Here is a 23,928-nt window from a genome sequence, read left to right as displayed (position 1 = left end):
GTTCTATCAGGCCTACACTTTCGTCATTCTCTTTCCCTTCTCTGTATGTGTGTCCTATAGCTCTGCTACAATTCATTCATTATAACAGGAAGATGAAAAAGGAGAAAGAGGTTTAGCTATATTCATAGAATTAAAATGCTACCAGGAAAGGTTATATCAGAACTCTTTTTAGCCAAAGTGCTGATCCTTCAGCATCTCTTCTAGAAAGTTAGAAGAAAGGACTTGGAAGCAAATTGAATTAGGGCCCAATATTCTCTAATACATTATAACTCTACAAGTTGTATGCATTTTATATCTAATTTTTTAGCTTTAACATTAACTACTAGTCAATAAGAAAAGGGGGTGGGAAAATAAGAGGTAAAAATATACTTTCATATATATTTGTAAATAGGTTGCATCTATACTTTTAAAAACTGTAAAATTAGGCTTGATAGCTTCTTTTAAATTTTTTATTGGTGCACTGTAATTATACATCTTAGTGTATTATGCGTTGAAGTGTGTAGTACATTGTAATTATACATCTTAGTACAAGATGGTAGAAGCATACATGCACATATCACCCAACCAGCCCTTACCCAGTTCCTGCCCCATTTTATCTCCCTTCCCTCCTTCTTATGTTTGGCTTAGTGATTGATAAGTTTGTTAATGTACATCATGTACATTAGGAAATTTCCCTCTTTACCCCTCCCATCCCCCTCAGTTAGGTCACCTTATTTTCTCATCTATACTATCTCCTCCTTCATTTCGATTTTCTCCTATGACCCATTTTCTCCCTAGCCTCTGCATATTAGAAAGAGCATCCGATTTCTTATTTTTTGTGACTGACTAATCTCACTTAGCATAATGTTCTCCAGTTCCATCCATGTTTTATTAGCTTTTGATTTAAAAATACAATTCATTAGATAATATATCTAAATATTAATCTCTTATATAAACATTTGCAATACAGATACAGAACAATTTTAAACATACCTGATCATCTGATTATGAAATTACTTTAAGTGAAATGTGATACTTTAAAATACTTCTAGTGAAAAAAATAGATGCTTTTGAGACTCATTTCTGCACATTTATAATTTATTTTATTTCCCTTTTCACCAATAAGCTTCTCTTTCATTTGTTAACTATTTTATGTCAAATATAAAATATATTAAATGAATTATTTTTGCTCTGTGCAGGTATGACTTTTAATATAAATTTTTATAATGATGGAATTTCTCCTGAAGTGTAACATTCTATTCTTTGATAATAAAACCTTTCTCAGTTTTTCTTTCCTTTTTTCTTTTTACAATTATAGCTTACATGTCAATTCAGAATGAATGATGCTATTTACAGAGGAAATTTGAAGTGAAACATAAGTGACATATTTTCTTTTAAATTATTTCAACTACATCATAAGTACCTATATTTCATTAACGCATACTCCATGTGTTAAAGACAGCAAGAATTTCTGCTAACTGAGGCTGCTTATTGCCTCTTGGTTTTAAAAACTGCATCAACATCCATTACATAGACGTCTGATTTTCTTCTGTTGTGAGTCACTGTCAAAGAAATATATGCAATTGATGAAACACAATTCTTCATTCCTTCCAGGTCTCATCTTAGTGATTTGCTATTCATAACCCCAATGCCTCTCTCTTTCAATGATTATTTCTTTAATTTTCTTTTTACTACATGCAGTAATATGGTTTTTTGAAAATAAATTGACTTTTCATATTCAGAATGTGCTTCCTGTAACTGGTAGTTGAAAGAAATCATCTGTCATATTATGTCAGCTTTTCCTCTCTGATCTCCTGGAGGGATGTTCTGAATCATTAGGTTATAATAAATTTTTGTTTTTAATTAAACATCAACCATACAACTGAGTCAGAAAGAAATAGGATTTTGCTCTTGGTCTCTAAAATAAATAGATTTATGGAAATGCTGTTTAGCAAAATACATGATAGAAAATAAATTTCATAAGAAAAGCATGTTTTGGAGACCATACACAAATTTATTTATTTATTTCTTCCTTCCTTCCTTCCATTCTTCCTTTCTTTCTCTCCCTTTCTTTTCTTTCTTTCTTTCTTTCTTTCTTTCTTTCTTTCTTTCTTTCTTTCTTTCTTTCTTTCTTTCTTCCATAGTGGGGATAGAACCCAGAGGCATTCTACCTCTGAGCTACACCTCCAGCTCTATTTTTATACTTTATTTTGAAACAGGGTCCCATTGAGTTGCAAAGAATCTCACTCAATAGCTGAGGCTGGCCAGGAACTTGTGATTCTCTTGTCTCAGCCTCCCAAATGCTGGGATTACAAACATGTACCACCATGCCTGGCCACAAATAACTTTCAAGAAAGAAGGAAAATTCTTGAATTGTGCAATATCAAAATCATCAAAGGATCATTTATATAATGATTGTAACCTGTTTTTAGATTTCAATAAATATAATATACAAATTTTAATTACTAACTCATTAGTTTCTTTCCTATTTATTTTTTCAATAAATGAATCAGTCTATTAATACATTTTCTTTTTGTAAAGAGAAGTAAGCCTTTATTTTCTTGTTGCAAATAAAGCTGAGCTGTTTGTTTTTTGTTGATCAGTCAAATAGACCAAATCCCAAATCCTCATCAGACTCCTACGACTCTTCCTTGGCTTCAGCCTTTGCTGGGGCAGCCACAGCCACAGGGCAGTAGTCAGAAAGCAGGTGGATCAGCCAAGAAGGACTTGGCCTTCTCAGCAAGTGGGGAGGTGTACTCCACAGATAAAGCCGGGACCTGCTTGTACCCATTGATGATAGAATGGGGCACTGATGCAACAGTTGGGTAACCTATCTGGAGACACAAAATGGCAACATGGCAGACACCTTCAGCAAGTGAGAATGCAGAGTTTTCTCTGTGATGTCTAGTACTTCAGGGTTGTAGATGCTGCTATTGTTGTACACCTGCTGGATGATCAGGCCAAAGGAGAAGGGAGAAATGTTCAGCATGTTCAGCAAGGTGGCTTTGCTGTCTCCCACTTTGTCTCCAGACTTTATTAACTGTGTATCACTCAGAATTTCAATGATGCCTCTGGAGATTTTAGTGGTGATCCCTAAATCTTGGAAGAAGGAGGTCTTCTCAGGCCCCAGATCAGTGTTCTGGGCTAGCCCAGTGATTTCACATGGAGCAATGGCACCTGCACAGGTTGCATTTGGCACCTTATTGGCCAAAAGCATGCCATTGATCTCAGTGAGGTTCTTCTTGGTGAACACAAAGCCCACGTTCCCCTGGATATGAGGCAACAATTTTTCCAGAGCTGGGTGTTTTCCAGATGCCCTTGGATGGACTTGCGCGTCATGGTGTTCTTGCCCATCAGCACCACAGCCTTTCCATGGAGGAGCATGCGGATCTGCTGCATCGGCTTGGAGCCCTCATTGTCTGCTCCCACAATGAGGCATTTGGATAATCATCCAAAAGTTAGATAATCTTAAAGGAAGTAGTTGGACTTCCAGGTCGCCCTGTCTTCCCTGGGCATCACGGTGGTGTGTCAAAGATTGCCACACAGGTTTTAAAGATGATGTCACTTTCATGAAGGTGCCTGGGCAGATAAGTGCCACATTTTCTTGTCAATAGGAGGAGGCTGGTGTATGTTTTAGTTGTTCTTTTGCTAGTAAAACATAATATCTAAGGTCAGCTAACTTTAGAAAGAAAGATCTCTATTAGCTCACAGTTATAGAGTTTCTAAGTTCACTATTTGTTGGTCCCATTTGTTTGGACGCTAGTAAGATCTTAACAGTGGACCCCCAACTAAGCTCCACCATTTCTCACACAATTAAAAACATTTACCAGCACCAGCACCTTGAGAAACAACCTTCACATGTGAACTTTGGCAGACACACAAAACATATCCAAACCATAGCAGAGTGTGTGTGTGTGTGTGTGTGTGTGTGTGTGTGTGTGTGTGTGTAATAGTACATATAATGGGTTTCTTTATATTCAAAGCTGCAGAGGGAAAGTAAATATCAATTATATCACACAAATAAAGATAGCACCATCTACCAAAAAAATAAGTTTCATCTTTAACAACAGAATGGCTGATAGATGCTTATAAGTTCCCTTGACTTTTCTTCTTGTCACACTTTTTGCTTGTTTGCTTGCTTTTTGAATCATTTGTTTCTCCTCTGTCTTACTCTTTGACATTTGTGTGATTTTTAAGCCTGTATTGTCTTGTGATTTCAAAATGACAGTAAACAGAATATGGAACTAAATGCTTTTATTATAAATCTAGAATTGATGAAAGGAGAAAACAAATCAGCAAAACAAAAAGTAAAGAGAAAAGCTATTCAAATATCCTTGGAGCATGAACCATAAATGCTGCTATTGAATCAGTCTACAAAGATCTAAACTGGTTTGTTGGAAACAGAATAAGATAATTTTAAAGAGCATAGACAAATCAGAGTCTCATCTTGAAGAATGAGATAAGATTATCTTCCCTTTCCTCACATGAGGAAATTGCTGAATAAATATGATTCTGTTAGTAAGCAAAACAGAAAAAATAGGTGACACTTAAAAACCCAACATTCAGATTCCTAGTTATTTTTTTAAATGGTGTTCTTCTTGTCTAAGAATAAGATGTCACAAGAAATGGTGACACACACCTGTAATCCCAGAAGAGAATTAAAGGATAACCATAGGTTTGAGGACAGCCTCAGCAACTGAGCAAGATCCTTCAGCAACTTAAGAAGGCTATGTTTCAAAATAAAGACTAAGAAGGGCCAAGATGTAGCTCAGAGGTAGAATGCCTTGGAGTTCAATACACAGCACTAAAAAAATAATAATAAGTAATTTTACTTTTCTGATTATATTAGTTGTACTTATGTTAAAGTTTTTTAGTATCAATAACACTAATTTTTATTAATGTTTCTGATTCTTATATTTTTCTTGGAAGCATATTATTTTACTTTATATTGATTTTACTTTCTATTTTCTGATAGGTTATCTTTCATATTGTTTCTGTGGTTCATGACTGTAGTGAAATTCTGATAATAACTTGAAAGAATATATATTTTTTTGCAGTACTGGGGACAGAACCCAGGGACATTCTACCTCTGAGCTACACTCCCAGCCCTATTTTTTTTTTAGTCTTTATTTTAAAAAAAGAGGTCTCACTTAGTTGGAAAGGGCTTCACTAAGTAGCTGAGGCTGTCCTTGGACCCCAATTCTCCTGTCTTAGCCTCCTAAATGCTGGAATTACAAGAATGCACCACCACGCCTGGCCTTTGAAAATTTTTTATGTTTTTGGTGGTATTGTGTATGAAAACCTTCTATCACTTCCAGTCTACACTCCCAGACCTATATTTTATATTTTATTTGGAAACAGGGTCTCTTTAGCCAGCGAGGCTGGCTTTAAACCTGTGTGATCCTCCTGTCTCTGCCTCACAAGCACAAGTATTACAAGCATGTGCCACCAGGTCCTGTTTCCAAATAAAAATATAAAAAATAGGTGTCTGGGAGTGTAGCCCGGAGGTAAAAGGGTTTCCAAGAACACCAGTACCACCAAAAAATAAAAAAAGAAAGAAATAGGTTAAACATAAATTACAAAGTAAGAATCAGTGGTGACCCAATACCTATATATAAAAAAAATCTGTCAATAAAACAGGAAGTTTTAATTATAGGTTGGTTGGGTCACACAATTACAAAAAAGTTCTACTTAGCAGAAGACAGAAAATACAGGAAATATGATTAGGAAAGTAAGAATAAGGAATAAAATATAATATATGCATTATATATGTAATATATGATATATTAAAATTTAATATGATTGGACATTTTAAACCTTTGGGATGACCTTGGACAGATATTGCCCACGGAGCATATATGGAATACATAAAATCACCACATCCATTATTATCTAAAATAGAAGAATTTTGTGTAAAGGTAGAACAATTAATTGTTACATCAAAAAAGACATGAATGGGAATTGTTTAGGAGAAAATGGAACTGCAATGAGTCCATATGGTCTTACTTCTGTTACATCACAATAGTTACCAGAACAGATAAGATTTAATCTGTCAGTGAGGTGCTATATAATAACCAAGTCTCCCTTCCTTCCTTCCTTCCTTCCTTCCTTCCTTCCTTCCTTCCTTCCTTCCTTCTACTGGAAATTGAACCCATGGATGTTCCACATCTCCATCTCTATTTACTTTCTTATCTTGATTCAGAATCTCATTAAGTTATTTACCCACTGTTAGTCTATAACCTCTCATCTCCCTTTCTTAGCTTCCTAAGTATTGGGATTACAGGATGTGACACCATGACTGGCTATCCATTCTTTCTTATCACTACTCTTCCAAGGCTCTTATTGAGGTTTAGCTATGGTGAGCTGTGAGTTAAATGACATGCTCCATTTCCAGGACTGGCCCACAAAAATATCTGCATGCTATCCTTACTTTTCTTACTTCATATTTTAATTTCTTTGAATGGGTAGTGAATGCATGAGATTGTTATCATAGTTTAAAAACAATAGTAAAATAAAATACCTGTTTAAAAATACAAATTACTTACAAAGAGTCTTCTAGTTGTTTTAAAAATCATTATACATCTGAAAGTATGTTAAGAGGCTGTTCTTATTCTAATCAATAAAGTTACCCTCAATATAACACTTCAATGGTTTGAAATAAACAAAAGTGGAATTATTTGAACCATTTTGATAATGGATGAAATGTAACACACAGTCTTTAAAACAAGAACTGAAATTTTATCTCTGATAAAGAATGAACAAAGAAAGAAAAATTATAGAATAAAAACCACAGTCCAACAGTGATGAATATAATCTAGGTTACTTGATTTGATTTGATTTCTTCTGCCATAGGAGACTGATCAGTACTCAAATAATGACATTTTAAAGAGTTTAATCTACAAGTACAAATAAGTTTTCATTTGTTTGTTTTCAATAATGCATTGTTTAAACTGCTAATATTTTAAACATCTGTTTCTACCTCTTTATAAATTGTGAAAAAATTGAGTGCAAGGAGATTAAAATTTTCAACTGAAACTTACACCAATACTTTGCTAGTCGCCAAATGATTAATAACAGTAACAAAATCCTTAAAATATCATGAAGAAAAACATCTATATTTAATGTATGCTAGATGTCTGTTAACCAAATAAAGTAAAATATGCAATTTTTAATATTAACAAAAATGGCAAGCCAATCCAAAATGTACATAGTGCATAACTAACATTCTGGAAAAGACAATACTATGGGCACAGTAAAAAAAAAAAAAAAAATTAGTGGTTGTTAGGGGGAAAGCATGAACAGGCAGGGCACAGAGAATTTTTGCAGCAGAAAAACTATTCGGTGTGATGTTTCCATGGTAGATATAGGCCATTAAACATTTGTCAAAATGCACAACAGAAGCAACAACAGAAGCGAACTTTGGGTGATGATATGCCAATGTAAGTTCATTTACCATAGCAAATGTACTACTATGAGTCAGGATGTTGATAGGACAAAAGGCATAATATATGTTGGGGATCAGGGTGTAAAGGAAGAAACAATAGATATATAAGATTCTTATTATCTGTATTATGATGTGAACATAAACATTCTTTAAGAATAAAGTTCATTAAAATGTTTTTCCATGTATAGCAAATAAAAACAAATAGAAAAATTACAAATGTGTTCCACTTTGAACAAAACTGATCAGCTACTTAAAATATTCAATAGTAAAAAAAAAAAACAGTGGATGTCTCCCATTCTTTTTTAAAATATATTAATGTTAAAATTTGTTGAATATGTAAAAGAAAAAATGTACACTGGTTAGCAATGTAAATATAAATTTTTATCCAGGTTGTTTTTAGATAAAAGAGTAGGTTTGTTTAGTGTTGTTCAATGCACATGAAAAATAAAATCGATGGAGTGGCAGCATAGACAGTTTTTGAATTGTTTAAAAAATACATAAATATCACATTTCAAACTTATAACCACATAATATTTGTTAAGAATTATACTCTTTATAAATTTGTGGCAGTTTTGGAAATCATTGAGAATGACTGAGGCTCCATGCACATATTGTTTAAGAAGCCTGCCATATAATCGAGTGCACTACATTTTACAGATCTATAACCTCACTAATTTCAGCCACATCTTTTTAACTTCTACAGACTCAATTTGAATAAATCATATAGAATCAAACATACACAATCACATGAATGAAATTTGCAAACATTCAGCAGACTACGAAAATATGTTTGTTTTCAAGTAAAGAAGCACGTTTCCTTACCCATTATGTGCTTAAATGAATGCACTTGATTCTTAATTTCAATTTTAGGTATTAATGACCACATGCACTTGGAGATGCAGTACAAATAAATCTTAGTAGTAAATGCAAATATTAGGTTAAAAGTAAAATTGAATGAAATATGTTATTAAGAAATTAAATGAAGTATCATAAGAATATGTAATCAGATAAAGATATATAGAAAGTAAGAAAGAAAAAAAAATATTCCTTTCTACTTACCAGAGAAAGTCACTCTAAAATTCTGTTGGTGGCAGTAGTGTTGTGTGTGTTATTTTTCTTAATTGGTAATTATGGGTCAAGGGATGAAAATGTATTGCCAAATCTTTATTATCCTTTACTATGAGTATAATTTCAGAAACAGCAGAGAATTTTAGAATGAATAAGAATTGGGATCATTTTCCAACATCCAACATTCCAAAGTTAAAATTATGTGAACATGAAGATAATTACAAATCATGGGCTAAATTCACACCTTGCTCAATAAAGTTGTAGCTTTCATATGGCTAGACAATATTATCATTTTTCTTTCATCCGGTACTCACATATAGAGCACTCAAAGAAATAAAAATGTTTCTGTTTAACTCAATAGTACAAGAGATGCTTTGGAAAGGAGGGAGCAGCCTCATGTTTCTGTTAAGTTTTGGACATTTTATACCTGTTTGCATTGGTAAATTACACTAACTTTTCTATAAAAAATTTTTGAAATTTTATGTTCATGAAAAATATCAGTAACTGGTATAAGGCACCCATATCACAAGTTGATTGTGAAGCTAACCATGTGGAAAGTGGGAACGTTTGTAAGTTATTCTCACCATAATCCCTTCACCAGCACACTGTGAAAACCCAATTCAAATTGTATGTAAATCTTATTCCAGATTTATCTTGGGAAGGTAAAAAGAAGGTTGGACTCTGAGTCCAGTATTTTGACTTTTGCAGGACTGCCAAGAATATTAGTTGCTGGCTTGTCTGAATGTAAAAGCTTGATAGGAAGTAGCCCATGCTCTAAATTGCTGAGAGCCAAGGTGATGGTTTGCCAGTATGCACTCATCTGCTGTAGCCTATTCTGCTAGCTCAGCATGACATGAGGCTCTAACTTCAACCTGGGGATGGAGAAAGAAGACTGAAATAAAAGTTTAATGTACATGATGTGGAGTGATACCTAAAGTACTAGTTTTTGTTTGAAGTGCTGACCAGATCCTCTATATGACAGAGAAAGTCAAGTTGAGTGATGTGCTGCTGTCCTAGAGGATCCATTGTACAGCAAAAAGACAACAGAGGAAGCAAGAAATACAAAACTCTTCAAAAAAAAAAAAATCATGATACCTGTAACTAGAATATGATAGGCACAAGCCCAGAAATGACTCATCCAAAGAAAAGGATGAAGTCCTCAAAAGAAATCTATAGCCAAGCTACTGGTGTCTTCTTTCATATTAAGAAGGCACCTAAAGTTTAGAATGGTAAAGTCCTTTTTCTATTACATAGACCACACAAGAATGTCATGCAAGATAAAGAGATAGAAGTAGACAAACATGCCCCTTCCTAAAAAAAACAAAATAAATCACCAGGCACTGGTTCTGAAAAAAAAAAAAAATGGAGATTTCTTGCTTATTTAAAAATAAGATCGGAGCCTACCATGTGGCAAGGCTGGCACTGGGGTCAGCAAGGCTAGGATCGGGGCCTGCCATTTGGTGAGGCTGTAGCTGGAGGCAGTGAGGCCGAGATAGGAATAGCCTAACGGCAAGGCTGGTGCTGGGGCCCCCGAGGTTGGGATCGGAGCCTGCCATGAGACAAGGCCGGTACTGGAGCCAGCGAGTCCGGGAACAGAGTCTACTCGGTGGTCAGGCCAGTGCCGGGGCCTTCAAGAGTGGAATGGGAGCTTGTAAAGCAGCATACACAGATAAATATCACAGAAAAAAAAAATCAGATGCTCTCCCTAATATGCAAAACTAGTAAGAAATGGGTAATAGGAGGGAACCTAATGGAAGAAGGGCCCTATGGAGGAGCAATTAAGGTGACCAATCAGAGGGGATAAGATGGGGGAAGATGGAATCTCTTTAAAGCACATGATGTACATAAATAAATATATCAATATTAAACATTAAATCAAACTTGGGATTGAGGGAGAGGGAGGGATTAGAATGGGGATTGGATAAAGGTTGATTGGATGATGTGTACTTGGATATCCTAAAAAGTCTTCCATTGTGATGTTTGACTACAATGCATCAAAAATATATTAAAAAAATTAGAATAATTGTCATTAGGATTTCAATGATCTGTGTGAGATAATGAATAGGATGAGCAAGAACTTCAATAAACAAATAAAACAAAAAGACAAGTGAAAATTTTGAAGGTGAAGAATTAATTAACCAAATTGAAAATTTTACTGAAAGCATTGACTTGATCAAATAGAATTTAAAAAGCCAATTTGAAAACATTTTATATTATACAGACATCTTTCAAAAAAACACCTAAAAATAGAATAGGAGTGAAAAAAGTTTAAAAACTTATGGAACTTCCTCAAGCAAATAGAAAGTTATCAAAAGAAAACAGAATAAAAAGGAAACAGAAATCTTGCCCCCCCCTAAAAGAAAGAAAAAATAGTTCTTAAACTCTTTAAATCTGTAAAGAGAAGTGGACACCCAGACTACAAAAACCAAAAATTATCCTAGTAGAATGGACACAAAATTATAAATTGCGACATATCAAAATTGTCACCTATTTAGGACAAATTTTTAAATAAAGCATTTATTATATATAAAAGAAATCATATAAGGCTAAGTAGATTTATCAACAGAACCTTTGTAATTTAGTGTGCATGTATGTATGTTTCTTTCAGTCTAAACTCCATAATAATGTGAGATTAAAAGATACCAATAAAAGTATCCTTTTTTAAAAAAATACTAGAAGGGGATGCCATATTCGAAGTGCTCAGTATCTTGTTATGAGGAAGAAGGGGACACAGGGTGGAATCCAGGGGAAAACTCACCAACTACTGTGTGCACGAATATCTCTATCACTATGAACTACATTTGATGGGAGATTATAATGCACCAATAAAAGTATTTTAAAAATCTGACAATCTAGAAAATTCTAATCAACAAACTGTTCTTTCAAAAAGAGAAGAAATAAATTTTCCCAAATAAACAAAACAGGGGCAGCTAATCATGCTGCCTTATAAATAATTCTACTAGACATGTCTTATAAAAATTCTAAAAGGAGTTCACAAATTAAAACTGAAAGTATACTAAATTACAACATAAAATTTTATGAAAGTAAAAAGCTTACTGATAAAGACAAATGTATGAACAAATATAAAATATTATAAAAATTAATAATAGTGTGTAAAACACTATTAATTTTGATATAGGAATTAAAATGCAGAAGTATAAAAATAGTCATAATTATATAAATAGGTTAATGGATTCAGAATATAAAGAGATGTATTTTGTGATATAATTTAAACAAATTATAAGTAAGGCTGAGTATCTTTTTAATTGTTTATGTAATTAAAGTTTCTAAAATAGAACATTATTATATGCTGTTTAACAACCCACAATCCTTCTATATCAGCCTCTCAAGTACTAGAATTATAAGACTGTGCCACCACATTTTGAAATATCTTAATATTTTAAGTTTTTATTAAAAGATAACATGATATTAGCCTAATATTGTCATCTAATTATCTTTATGAGAAAAAGATCAAATTTAATTATGCTAAATAAAATATTTATCTTTTATAGGTATAGTTCACTGTTCAGTCTTAAAATTGATATTACAGCAGGGCGTGGTGGCACACACTTGTAATCCCTGCACTTGGGAGGTGGAGACAGGAGGATCGCGCAGGTTGGAAGCCAGCCTCACTGGCTTAAGAGACCCTGTTTACAAATGAAAATATAAAAAATAGGTGTCTGGGAGTATAACCTGGAGGTAGAAGGGTTTCCAGGAATCCCAGTAACACCAAAAAAAAAAAAAATCGATATTATAACCAAATCAATAATATGTTGAAAAGGTAAATTAATTTGAAATACAAAAATACTTGTAAAATTGAGTATAAGAAATAACTGTAGATAAGAGAACAGGGATATGAGACTGAGAAAGTACTTCCCGAGTCTGTCTGTCTTTCTCTCTTTCTCTTTCTCTTTCTCTTTCTCTTTCTCTTTCTCTTTCTCTTTCTCTTTCTCTTTCTCTTTCTCTTTCTCTCTCTCTCTCTCTCTCTCTCTCTCTCTCTCTCTCTCTCTCTCTCTTTCTTTCTGTGGTACTGGGGTCCCAGACCCATTTTTTAAATTTTTAGTTGGAAACAGGGTCTCTTAAGCCAGTGAGGCTGGCTTCGAACCTGCACGATCCTCCTGTCTTTGCCTCCCAAGAGAGGGGATTACATGCCTGTGCCACCATGCCCGACTTTCCCGTGTCTTTCTAATATCCCATTTTATGAATACAGATATCCTGAATACATTAAGATAAAATGGTAGTATTTATTCATTTTTGGTTGACTCATAGAAACTTTTATACTATTTATAATTTTTGTCTTAATTTTTTTTTTTTTTTTTTTTTTTGGTTGTACTAGGGTTCCAGGAAGCCTTTCTACCATCGGGCTACACTCCCAGACTTATTTTATACTTTTTCCTTTGGAAATAGGGTCTCGTATTTCCAGCGGCTGGCATCCTCCTCTCTCCGCCTCCCAAGTGCAGGGATTACAAGCATGGGCCACCGAGCCAGGCCTTAAATTCTTTTTAAACTCATTCACAGCTGTGATTGACCACATATGTCTATATCCTAATTTTCAGAACCTATAAATTTATTTTATTTTATAACAAAAGAACTTTGCAGGTTTCATTAAGGTCTTGAGATGGGGTAATTAACCATCAGGTGATATATTGCTAACCCCAATATAATTAAATTACTTTTTATAAAAAAGAGATATGAGGACCAGATTGAAAGAGGGTAAAGTATTAAAGAACCAGAAAGAAAGATGTGATGATGAGAAGAGAGATTTGAGGGACATCAGGCCACAAGCTAAGAAATGCACACAGCCTCTAGAAGCAAGAAAAGGCAAGGAAACAGACTGGATTCTCTGTTAGAATATACAGAGAAAAGTCAGCCCCACTATCTGTTTCATTTTATAATTCTGATTTCCAGTACTATAAGTTTATAAAATTTTGTTGATTTAATCCACAAGTTTTGAGTTGATTTATTTCAGAAGCAATTGGCAGTTAATAAAAATATTTAAAATGTTTATGCACAATTTTAATATAAATACATAATAACTAACTGATTCACAAATACACAAATACAAAGGATTATACACAACAAGCATGCATAATGTATGGTTGACTTGAGATTAGCCTACTTTGTTTTGTTTGAGTATGTGTGTATATATGTGCACTGTATTATTACATACTAGTATTACACATTATATTATCATTATGCATTGCATGTACTGTATTATTAGGAGCATCATTTGTAATTTCAAGGTTTCCCATATCAATTATTCTAAATATCTGAACTTCTGATCCTCTAGAAAAAAGAGGAAGTGGATAAAAATGAAATAAATGGTGAGAAAAGAAGAAAGAAGAGAGAAAAGGAAGAAGCAAAGAAAAATATTTTCATAAATTATTATCTAAAAACCTGTTAATGTGAATTCTTAAATGAGTATAAAACAATTATAGTCTATAAATAATTTCTTATCAGAAGCTTCTACAATTTGGTAGATAGTAACTATAAAATGAGGAAAGAAAATAGTATTTTTAATTGGTGCATTGTAGTTATACATCTTAATGAGGTATAGGACAGTAGAGGTATAAATGAACACTTCACTTATTTTGCCCTTCCCCATTTCCCACCCCATCCTCTAATGTAAATTGTATACATTCACAAACATATCAAAGTCAGTCACTAAGCCAACATGAGAAGGAGGGAGTGGGGAGTGAAGAAAATAGTATTTTACTGTAGATTAAGGTTCACAGTCACATATCAAGAAATAATGAAGAGACTGTAAATGGTTAATAAACTTGATTGACTTCATATATTTCAGTCAGGTTGGTCAACTTTGTACCAGCTGGCTCATGACAAATAGATGCTCCTTATGAAAGTTTTTTGCTTCATACAGCTGCAAAGTAGACAGCCTGTCTCATCAGAATCTTAATTTAAAACATTTCAGTTGACTTACAAAAGGTCCTTTTCTCAAGAGAAGATTCTAATAGAAGCAACACTATACAAGTGTTGCTTATGTCTCACTATGTTGTATATGTTCATATAGGTTTGGAAGTTTTAGGAAAGTTTTTAGAAAAAAATTAAAAATAGGTAGAAAGAAATGAGATCTAATGTAATTTAATTTAATATCTGGCATAATTTTTCAGACATGTCATTCACCAAGTGGGTTATTTCCCCAGGCTTGTCACTCCCAGATTTCTAGAAAATCTATGAATCCTAAAGTTATCACAGGTTCATATATTTAAAAGAATTACCTTGTGCACTGTTAATTCTTCCAGAAATCTGGGTACCTATAATCTCAGTACTTGGGAGGCTGAAACAGGAGGGTCACAGGTGTAAGGCCAGCTGAGGTATAGATCAGAGATAGGACACACCTGATTTAATCCGAAATCCAAAAAAAAAAAAAAATTATCCCAGGCATAAAGGGAGTGACTTAAGAGAGGTACTGGGGCCGTTCAAGAAACAAATAATACAGAAAACTTGCCAATATTATCTACAGATAATAGAGAACAAATTGGGCGAAGGGTCCTAATGACCAGGCTGCTAATATCCTCACATACTTTGCCATGTCTACTGCTTACCATGTTTCCTTTAAAAGAAGAGCCAGAAACTTGTCTCTCAGTCTCAAGATGACCTACATTCTCCCTTGAATGTGTATTTCTTGTTTTTCTAAATAAAACTCTGTCCCTTTCCTGACATATGCTGAATTTATTTTCTCTCACCTGAGTCAAGGACCCCACTGGTCCTGAGTCTAATGATCCTTCTGTCTTCCAGAACCTCTTGGAAATTCTTCCAGTAATATATCTTTTACTGTGACAGTTCCTTAACAATTTTCTTTTAATATTTAAATAAAAGGAGATCTTAAAATATAACATTAAAAGTGTTTGTTTCCACTCATTGTTTTCTCTTTGTATGCATATTTGTTTTATTACTTTTGATAGGTTGTCAAGATGCCAGCCAGGCATGGTGGTGCTAGCTTGTAATCCCAGTACTTGGGAGGCAGAGACAGGAGGATCACAGTTTACCAACAGCCTCAGTTACTTAGGCCATCCGCAAAATTATCTCAGTTGAAAATAAGTTTAAGGAATTGACTGGGGACTTTTTGAAGTTGCTCCAGGGGCCTGGAAGTTGAATAATCATGTAAGTCTTGGTAACTCTTTTCCTGATGTACTCAGTCTTTAAGTGGGCATGATAAGTTCAGTAAATGTAGGGTTAAGAAATCCTGCATTATACTTCTTCAATGATTAACATGTCTATGTGCAAAGTTAGCAAGAATCTGACTCAATATTTAAGTTAGTAAAGAAGATAGATTCAAAAATTTAGGCAGAGATACTAAGCTTTGTCTTGCTTTAAGTTACTGATTGGGCGTCTACAGGCCTAAGTAAAGAGTTGCTGCTTTTAGCAAAGACATCCTCTCCAAGTTTCTGTTGTGTTAGTTACTAATCTTGAAAACAAGTATATATGAAGTTGTGTCTCCTTGGCTCTCTAGAAAGATGAAATTCCTTTATGTCTTTTCATTTTATCAGTAGATTGTGATGTGCATCAAATTTGGGGTTTAATGCTCATTCGAATAAAAGGATTTTCTGTTACTACCTCAGTGAAGAAAAGGACTGTTGAGAGAAAAGATAGTTTTTATTGTATTTTTCAACAAAATTTAGTGAGAAACTCTCTACTTTTGTCTTCCTCAGAGATGAAAGTCAACATTACAACAGAACTTTCTGATTTTAATTTATAAGATAACTATATATTCTATATCTTCCTATTCCTACTAAATATTTTCTACAATATTTTACCCTTATCTACATCCCCACATGAAATTATTTTCAAGTCTCTTGTCCATTCTTCCAATAATTTTCCAATAATAATTTGGCTAAAATTAAATTCCCTATTATGTTACCTCTTTGTCACACAAGATACATATTAATATGCATTAAATGACCTGCAGAAACGTTTATGATTTGACCACTGACACTGCCTACCTCTGCAAAGTCCCTAAACCAATACCATATTATCCAAAATATAAAGGCATACTTTTAATTTCATTCATGTAATATGATGTTATTCCCCCATGACTTTTGCTTATTCTTCCTTATTCTTCAGATGCTATTTCCAATTTTTCTCACACTCAGTTCATTTATATTCAGTTAGAATTCTGTCTTCAACTCAACTAAGGCATCACATTTAGAAGTTAGCTTAGACTTCAGAAAACTGGCAGTATCATCCCTCGCATCTGTAGCCCCAAAATTTGTGCTAACCACTTTCTATTGAAGCTATCACATTACATTCCATCTACTTCTTCGTATTACATCTCTTCCATGTAATGTTAAAAAGTGAGCTGGCATCAAGTGATATGAATATATAACATTTTCAATGAGATTGGTCAGACAATTTACAGTTTGCTCTTAGCCATATTTTTCAAGTATTAAGTTGGAAAATATAAAATGAAAAGAACAAAATCAATCAAACTTGGGAAGTACTTCATGAATATAACTTAAGGACTGAGGATTGAAGAGTCTATGAATCTTGATTTTAAACAAATCTTAATAATAAAATTACTCAGTATTAATACTCAAATCCTGCCATTAAGGCTGTACATGATGTGTGCCCTCTCTATGACCTCTCTCAAATCTCTCTTATTGATCTACAACACCTTTATTTCTTTCCAGCTACTTGGGTGCTTTTTTATTCTTCTTTTTCTTCATTTATTCTAACTCTATCATCTTGAAAAGTCAATCCACAAAATCTATCATGCTCAACAGCAGCAGGGCAGCATCTAGCTGGCATCCACCATCAATTTCCACTCATTAAAGTGAGAAACCCATAGTCTTCTAGCCCCTGCTAGGAATGGGACTTTCGATCACTGTTGTTATTTTTTTTGGTGTGATCACTTGAGAATTTCCCACCTAATTTCCCAATCCACAGAACTGTAATACAGACTCTTCAATGGCATTATTTCACTTTGTTTATCATAATTCCTGAATTTTTGGTTACTGATGAATAGGTAGGCAGAATATTTCCAAAAATATAATATACTACAAAAATCAAGAAATGAATGTTTGTAATACTACTGTACATTTAATCTATAAACCCATTTTGAATTTTATCTTTATTTCAATAATGACCTTTGTAGTAAAAATATCCATCCAAGATCTCATCTAATATTTGAAATGTCTCCTTTGTTGTCTTAAATTTGGAATAATTCATCAGTGTTTTTATTTTAATTTTATTTAGTATCTTTTAATTTTATTTAGTATCATTTAGTTTAAATTTGCCTAATCCTCCTCTTCCTTTCCCTTGATTATATTTTCTAGTTATAAATTCTGGACAATAATATAATAGAAATGATATTATATACATCAAGTGGTACAAGATTTTGGTTTCTTCCATTACTGCAGATACCATTTTTTGTCACATGGTTCAAATGACATCTGCAAAGTTTCTCTAGAGTATGTAACTAATGGGTAGATGTGGGATGATGCTTAAATATTGGTAAAGTACAATATCTAATTATCTTTTCAGCCAATAATGTCAGCACCCATTATTGATATTTTCTGGCCAGTTCTATTAGCTGCCAAATGCTAATTCTCCAATTTCATCAAATTTTACAAGCTAGTATTCTACAAGAGAGGTAGAAACTTATTCTCTTGTTTCACATTTACTCACATTTATTTACTTGTATCAGTATATTTTCATGAATCTTATGCTGTTCAGTAGGTTACATTACATACGTTGATATTTAAATTATCTCATATTTGGTAAGTATATCCACATAAGCTTTCCTTTAAATTATTTTAACATATGTGTATCACTCCTCAAATATCATTTGCTTTGAGACAGACAGACATACAGACACACACACACACACACACACACACACACACACACACTATTTCTTTTATTTTTTAGCTAAAACATTATTTCTTCAGAGGCTAGGATGTTGCCTCATCATGTTTGTTGTTATTGTAGTTCTTTATCCCAGCTAAATTCACACAGCGCTTTGCTTGCTATGGACACTCAGCACTGAAGTGTCCTTGCTGAAGTATATTTCCTCGGGCAGAGATGAGCAAAGCTTTAGTTCTATATTCAGACTATTTTTGGCCTCACACTTCATGCTGAATCCCACTACTAGTGGTGCAGAAAGGCGAGTGAACAGGGAAAAGTGCTGGTGGTTGCATTTAAAAATATACTCCATGGTTCATATGATTACTTCCTTTTCTTAGCTCTCAGGGAGAAAAAAAATGAATAAAGGAATGTGAATGTAGAAACTAATAGTTAAATACATCCTAATTTTTAAAATCAATTTGACTTGGAATAACTTAGTTACTAAAAACTTCTGAGTGTCTTATTTCCTAGCTATAGATTTACAATAGAATCCTTCTGACCTCAAAATTCCGTAAGTCAAAAGTTGCCCAAAACACTGTTTCTTCTTTGAGCAGATTGAGATATCAGGAATCAGAAAGAACACAGATCATCGGGGATTTTCGGATTCAGAAATAGAGGTTGGCATGTCAGTCACAGGGAACAGACAAAGCCTGTGACAGTATCTAAGGACTTAGGAGCCTTGTGTTATCTGTGGGGCTCACATAAAGCTGTCAAGATGAATCTGCAATAAAAGTCTTTCTCACAGTTTTTAACAAAATTGCCTCGACCAATTTTTAAATAAATTTCCCTTTTCCCCTTTTTTGCATATGATCAAATCTTATATTTATATTAGTGTTCCAGATGGACTTCCAATTTATTTGCTAATAAGTAAACAAAAAATGTCTTGCTTTCAAATTTTGTTTTTAAATATAAAACAAACAAAAAGAATAAAGTAGATAATTTTTGTCAAATAAACCTAATAATTTCAACAAGTTATTAGCAAGCAAATGATTTTACACATTCATCATCTATAACTATTTTGAATTATATATAATGACATTCTAATCTGATGTTGCCTTGATTTCAAAAGAACTGCCTTTAAAGTTTATATTAAAAGTTTATTAAATAAACATATAAATTATATAATTTACATTGTATATTACATATATTATATGTTAGATTATATCCAAAATTCACTATGAATGACTATTTTATTTTTTAACATTTCCTTTGCTCCCAATTGGAATATGTTAAAATGTTAATATGGATTTTACCAAGCTGAAAAACAGAAACACATAAAAAAGTAGTATAAATTTATAGGTCAAATGATATTAAAACAATTGATATACTGAATGCATTATGATTATGCATCATTAAAATGCTATTACATAAGAGACAAGGTGACGAAATGGTTCACAAAATAGAGTATCTGAAATGATTAGGAGTACAAGTGATCAGATTTTTTCAAATTTTAGAATATTTGTACAGACATATTGAGACATCCTGAGGATACAACTCAAATCTAATAATGAATTAATTTATGTTTCAAAATTCCTTAATCAGATAGTTCAGACAATTTTAGACATATTTTTAGTGTAGCTGACTTTTGACTGTGATTCATCATATGAGTGCAATGCAGAATTTTTTACTTGTAGAGTCATTCAACACTCAAAAAATGTATGATCTGGGAACTTCCTGTACTTGGAATTTTCAGAGTATGATGTTAAGCCTGTATCATATTGTTCTATAAAAATATTTATTAGCACATAATTTAATTTCTATTTAAATAAAAGATAACAAGATTTTATTTTGCTCTGCCAAATATTTCTTGATCTTACTAAGAGAAAAAAATGATTCTCTTGGGTATACAGATCTCTCAACTTCTTTTCAGTGCCCATGGATTTTTAAACTGCAGCCAGTTGAACTGGGATTTGGAAACGACCTTTAACAGAACAATAGTATAAGCTTCAACAATTTTTCTCCCTTGTCAGGTAACAATTTTGTAATGTTGTTTTCCCATAAAATGTTTTTCTTTACAAGTTTTATTTCATTTTTAACATTCAAAAATCAGTTAATATTAAACCATTGATGTGTTCATCCCACTAAATAAGGCAACTGAAAAAATTTAGCAAACTAGAGATGCATATATGTGGGGCTTATTTATTTGGCACATTTCTAGCTTTTTATATCTATTGTTTTAAACTGAATTTTGGATGCATGTCCCTAAACTTTGACATTTTGTACATATTTTAGTTTCCAAAGATGGTTCTTATTTTCTTGTCTCCATAACAGTTTTTCCATGTTTTCTAGTTTTTTCAGAGCATTCTTTACTGTCAGTGTCTATATCCGTTCCAGAAACATAGCATTGCGTTTATCAACAGTGATAAGTAGAAATTTTTCAGAATAAAGCTCTTCATTTTAATACAATTAAAATTTATTTGATAGTTAAATTATCTTTTCTTTAAATGGGAAACATGAAATAACACCGGCTTAGTTTGATCATTGTTAAAAGACAAGCTTAAAAGCAACTTCTATTTTATAATTTTTGAGTTAATCAAGTACCTCTAACCTAATACACACCCACCCTACTGGACATAATATTATGAGTTCTCAACCCAGATAATAATTGTGTCCATCTAATAGCTTTGCCTATCCTATTAAAGCAATATATTTAAATGGGACTGTAGAAGGCAGGCAAGAATACCGCATCAAATTTTGCCCCTCAGCAAGCAGATAATAAGAAACTTTTTAAAATTTAAATTATAATTGGTAGCTTGTTAGAAATTAAGAGAATATAGATGAGTTGAAATAATAATCATGAAGAAATCAATATAAATATGGGCTTAAACAATAAACAAAAAATTATTCGTTCATATCATCTTTTTTTCTGAAAGTTTCTTATTTTTTATTTATGATTTTATTCATGGATTTATTTTTATGCATGCTTTTCTTCATAGTATTTCTCCCCTTTAACTTTTTATTGCTTCATTGGAGAATATGTTTTGTGATGTGCCTTCACTATGGATAAGGCATTATTTATTAACTCTTATTTCTCAAACACTTTAACTCTTTTTGTTTGGGCCATGGCTTATGTAATTTCAAACAATTCTTTCCCATTACTCATTAAGTGTAAAGGGCTTTCAATTTATTGAAAGGGTCAATTATTTTGTCAGCCAAGAACATCTAGAAATGTCTGGAGATTTATTTATTTAGTTATCATGAGTAGTGTGTCTCTACTGGCATCTAGTGGGTAAAGACAACGGGCACTGCCAAATATCCTACACCATATAAAACATCTTTCTTCAACTAAAAAATAGATTAGATACCAATGTTAATAATATCTAGATTGATAAACTCTGGATTCATACTCTTAGATAACAGTGATGGAAGCTGAAGAAAAGGTAAATTTCATTAGCTTCATGTCTGTCCCCATAGTAACTTCTGCTGAAACCAGAAACTATTCAAGTGTGTCTTTCTAATTTCTGAAATGCACCTTGTTTCCCTCCTGGTTTTATCTGTATTTTCTTTTTGTGTGGTCTTCAATGTTTCTATTTGAATATTACTTCTAAAACTTTGTTCTAAGTGTAAGTAGCTGTCCCAGGAATCATAGTTTAAAAGGCCCTCTTCCAGTTGTTGCTACTCTTGTTAGATTGGCCTGCTGAGCTTTTCCTAACAATTTGTGATTTTAATGGAGAGAGGAGAATGTCCAATCAAGTCTCTGCCTTTCTGATTACTTTCTCTACCCAATTGCTGATACATTATGTATCATCATTCTTTTTCTTTCTCTTTTTTTTTCTTTTATGTTTTTTCTTTTTCCTCCTGCTGCAGCTGTTCTGGCGTGCTGGGTATCAAACCCAGGGCTTAGTGCTTGCTAGGCAAATGCTCTACCACTGAAAGAACTCCCATTCCCTATAATATTGTTTTGTATTGAACCCCTACTCATGCTTATCTTGAGGGTTAAATGTGTAAATTGTCACTTAGTTCTATGTGGATGTTACCTCTGACAATTTTTAACTGATTCAATTTCTTTACTGAGTATCAATTTTTCCATATATAATTTCCAAAATTATATATTCTGAAAATATTTAATTTTCTCATTTATTTTACATTATATATTTTTAAAAGCTTTATAATATAAATTTTCAAATTTTTTGTCAAAATCATGTTTCTAATATTTTGCAATATATTTTAATGTTTCTTTAATTTATAATAATATATTTTAATGTTTTTAAATTTATAGTAGTGCTGTATATTGCTTTCTCATAGCTTTCTGTTCACTATAACCTAATAAAAATAAGCATTCATAGAACTAATATTTCGTTAGACAATTTTGCATTATTTTTATCTTTTGTTCTTTCTGGTTTTGCCCATTTACTATGTTAGTCTTTCTATCTAAATTATCAGGTTAAATTTTCTATTGGTTTCAGTTGTTCAATCCTCATATATATTAGAATAAATATGAATTATTTATTTTAAATTTTGCCTTAGCTGAATTGCACTAGCTGAAAAGTTTTTATTAAATTTTAAATTAATTTCTAAAGTAACTTTATTATAATAACACAACTTTGGTTTTGAATCTTCTTACTTTGTGATCAGCTCTTAAATAGTTTTAGAGGTGCTTACTATAAATTTTTATTCATTACTTAAATATGTATTTATGTCTTTAGATTTAGTTATTTTATTCTTATGAAACTACCTGTTTCATTGATCATCTATTTCAAAGATGTTATAAATTCACACAAAAGGTGTGGATTTGCCAATTGCTTCACTGTTCTATAAAGTTTGCCTTATATAATTTGAGGGTTCTTTTACATTTATTCTTAATTAAAAAAATAAGCACAAAAATTTGCATACTAATGGAATAAAGCATAATATTCAATATATAAACATTGTGTAATACTTATATTAGGTTAAAATATTTACCTCCCTAATTTGACATTTTTTATGGTAAAAAATTTAAAAATTCTTTCTTCTAGTTTTTTGCAATGTCTAGTACATTATTGTGTACGCTTTATAAACATTCGTAACTGTTATATCATCCTACTGAAAACCTTTCATTATTAGATCAGTACTTTCTGTATCCCTTTTTAATCTTTAACCACAATAACTTTTTTTTTTTTTTTTTTGGTGGTACTGGGGGTGGAACCCAGAAGCTTTCTACCTCCGGGCTATACTCCCAGACCTTTTTTATATTTTATTTGGAAATAAGGTCTCACTAGGTTGCTGAGAGCCTCACTAAGTAGCTGAGGCTGGCTCCGAACCCGTGCTATCCTCCTGTCTAAGCCTCCCAAGTGCGGGGATTACAAGCATGCGCCACTACTCCCGGCTTAACCACAATAACTATTTTACTTTATATTAAATAGGTACTTTAGTTTTCTTAATTTTAGTATTTGCCTTGAATTTATTTTTATTCTTTTACTTTGATTCGGTCATCAGCATGTCAAAATTATAATATTAGTTCATTTCAATTTTGCTTTATTCTTGTTTATAACAATATGTTTCCCCATGTATTTGATGTCATTGTCAGGCATAATGAAAGTTTTAATAGATCTGTGTTCTTCCACAGAGGATTTTCTCTTGCATTATTTAGATGT

The 23,928-nt window shown here is 32.6% G+C and overlaps 1 pseudogene across 1 annotated transcript; it reads right to left on the bottom strand.

Moving 5' to 3' along the window:
* Positions 1 to 2,578: 2,578 nt before the first annotated feature.
* LOC308262608 (large ribosomal subunit protein uL10-like) lies at positions 2,579 to 3,550 on the bottom strand (annotated as a pseudogene). Its single transcript has one exon. The product of its transcript is annotated as a large ribosomal subunit protein uL10-like (transcript).
* Between the last annotated feature and the right edge of the window lie 20,378 nt (positions 3,551 to 23,928).

This window comes from Muscardinus avellanarius (assembly GCF_963383645.1).
Source record: "Muscardinus avellanarius genome assembly, chromosome: 4".
In the NCBI taxonomy this organism is placed as follows: Eukaryota; Metazoa; Chordata; class Mammalia; order Rodentia; family Gliridae; genus Muscardinus; species Muscardinus avellanarius.
The sequence above is the reverse complement of the archived record's forward strand: the minus strand, read 5'-3'. Positions and strand labels throughout refer to the sequence as shown.